Source organism: Sciurus vulgaris, assembly GCF_902686455.1.
Source record: "Sciurus vulgaris genome assembly, chromosome: 9".
Lineage (NCBI taxonomy): Eukaryota > Metazoa > Chordata > Mammalia > Rodentia > Sciuridae > Sciurus > Sciurus vulgaris.
Genome location: NC_136469.1, coordinates 35,354,756 through 35,357,872, shown reverse-complemented (window position 1 = coordinate 35,357,872; position 3,117 = coordinate 35,354,756). Strand labels below are relative to the sequence as shown.

Here is a 3,117-nt window from a genome sequence, read left to right as displayed (position 1 = left end):
TTTGCTCATGACAATCAAGATATTTATACTACTGATAGATCTGAAAGTGAAGATAACTGCTTTTAAGCAGATACATCGGTATACTCATGTTTTAAACATTCAGTGTATTTAAATTCACAATATTTGAAAAGTTAATGTATTTTGAAGAACTAAAATGTTTTCATAATTTTAGAATATATGTAGATAAGATTGGCTAAATAGTAAAATGATCAGATTTGTTTAAAAAAAAAAACATTTTAAATGGCAAATATTTCAGTTTCCATTAACATTCCTTCAGTAAAACAATAAATGGACACATTGTTTGAAACAAATCATGGAATTTGTAAACAAAGTCACCTTTCTGCTTTAATGACTATCACAGCATGAACTGACAACATACAGTGGGATGGCCAGTGATAGCAACGCATGGTGTTTTATCAACAGTGTATCTTCGTAAAATGAGTAATGCACTTAATAGCCATATTTCTACGTATACCCAGAGCACTGAATAACTGCAGGTGTGGACTACCAGAATTGTTAATCATCTGACTTACAAAATAGATATTTGTATCCTATTATATGTGTACTCAGCTGACATTGAAACAGTCGGTTTTGTTTGAGAATAATGCCAAATAAACTTTTTTTGGTTTTATGTAATTAGTTTGAAGTACTAGTAAGTAAAAATAAAATAAAAATAAAGATCTTTGACTTTTTTTAAGAACATGTTTTATGTATGATTGAATTTTTACAACACTCCGAAAAAGCCATCCGATGTTAGATTTAAAAATAAAATCAAAAGCATTTTCTGACAGAGTACACTGAAAAATTGGAAATCCCAATATCTTCAATAGAAGTTGTAGAAAGTGTATGTCTCCTTAGAGCTTGACACTCACTTAACACAGCAGAAAATAAGGTACTATACTGTAAACAAAAAAGTACAGTAAAGGACAGTTGTAAATTTACATAAGAATATTTCATAAACATTTTGGTCTTTCCATAACAGGTTTTATATAAAATGAATAAAAAAACCTTTAGACATCTGTCGTCACTCGTTTGTCCACTTTTCACTTATATGCACACAGACATATTTATATAGCAATATATTGATGCACCGTTACATGGATATTAAACTATAATTACTGTTTGTAACTGAAATGTGCATTATCCAATCAACATTATCCATAGTTGAAATACTCTTACATTATGTATTCTTCTCATGTTGTATCTATAAAAACATGAAAATATAACTTTACATTATTTCAATTATTTACATTACTTCAAGCTTGACAGAGAAAAATTGGTAAGCTCAATTTTTGGAAGAGTAGGCCCAGAGGTACAATAAATAGCAATGATTGTATATAGTCATCTCTTTTCATTTTTAAAAACTCATTTTTAAGTACAATATGGAAACAATTAGTCTGCAATTTGGTCATTCTAGCATTTATTATGAAAACTTAAAATGCACCTCCAACATTCCTAGTGAGGAGAAATGCACTAAAATTATACTGTATTATTTTGGGATCTGTGATCAGGGACAGTAAAATTTAGTGAAGAATATCATGATACCACATGCCACCATGTTCACTGCAGTGGTTTCTAGTAAATCCTACATTTTCCTTTCCTTCGATGAAGTATAACAAAAAAAAAAAAAAAAATGTTTTAAAGGCAATTGGTAAATACCAAGTGCCAAACAGAGGTTTCCTTGCAGAAGTAACAAGAATATAAATATTAAAAGTGACTATTAATATGTAAATAATTGCTTACAAGCCTAAATTAATGTAATTTGGAGTGCTTTAATGGAAACAAAAGGTATTTTATGAAGGGAAAGATAGATCATTAAAACGTATTAACTAGAGAAATACAAGCTCTTTAGTTACAGAAATGTGATATCTTATCCACACTGGGCATATTAAAATAGCCATTCCACCTGAGGAGTAAATATAAAAATAATATATTAAGGTTGTTTTTATTGATAGGAATGGGTAAAACTATATTGTGGATTATTCAAAAGTGTTTAAATTAATCACTATAAGGTTTATGATAGTACTTATACTTTTAAAACAAAAAACTTTTATTTAGTTTATGGAATTTGGTCAGTGGGCAACTATCTATAAAGCTACTTTCAAGGCATTTCTGACTTCTTTTACAACTAATACAGGTTTTCTGCAAGCTCAAACACTTTAAAAATGAAACCTCACGAATTCTGATATTTGTTTCTTAATATTAGTTTTTTAAATCTAGTTGCATTTATCTATATAGATTAAATGCTTTTGTATTAAGAAATATTTTATTATGTATAGTAAGACATATCAAAAACACATTCAGGTATTATTTGGGGAAACTTTCATACTAAAAAAAAAAAAAAAAAAATCACCTGGCCTCTTTAAAAGGGGAAAATTTTCTCTGGGAACCTAATGACTTGGTAGTGTCTTTAAACTCACTTGATTTATGACCAAACTGTAGCTAAGCAAAATTAATTGAACCACTTGCAAATAAAACAATAGAAAAATGTTTATTTCAAATGTCAAGCATTGCCAAGTAATTTTATATTAACACCAAATGTTAAAGAATAGGATACATTAAAGTTTTAATAACAATATTAAATTACAAGATTGGAATCTTCTCTTTGTTTTCTTCCCTTAGCATTTACATTTTTGGCTTTGAAAAATATGGAACTGATACCTAAAGCCTTTTTTTTTTTTTTAATCACTTCCCACTCAGTTTAATTTTTTTTTTTTGTCTTATCCGACCAATATGGAAGCAAATTTATTTAAAAGCCAGTTTGTTTGTGAAAATACCTAAAAATATTTTTTTTTATTTTAAGTGTTTTTTTTTTTTCTTTTTCTTATAAAACATGTCACATCTTGATGCAGTTGATGTCAAGTGTGCTTAAGTCATTATGAATCAAGAGACTGACAATAGTGGCTGCAGAAACAGGTTTGTTGTCTGTACAAAGACTTCGGTTAAATTCTAGTACTTCCGTGTTAGCTGTGCATGTCCACCACGCTTCGTCTGTAATTCGAGTAGAAAAGGATGCTGTTTTTTTTTTTTTTTTAATTAATCATTCCTTACAATTCAAGATGAACTCCGCGTATTTAAGAATTCTTGGCTGAAAGAAAAGTCTTCAAGATACGGGAT

The 3,117-nt window shown here is 28.7% G+C and overlaps 1 protein-coding gene across 3 annotated transcripts in view; it reads right to left on the bottom strand.

Moving 5' to 3' along the window:
* Positions 1-225: 225 nt before the first annotated feature.
* Positions 226-3,117, bottom strand: part of GRIA2 (glutamate ionotropic receptor AMPA type subunit 2) — a 140,999-nt gene continuing 138,107 nt past the window's right edge. For all 3 annotated transcript variants that reach the window (XM_079154286.1, XM_079154285.1, XM_079154289.1), the window contains exon 16: positions 226-3,117. This exon is cut by the window's right edge and continues 235 nt beyond it. The gene's annotated coding sequence lies outside the window, so the exon portion shown is untranslated.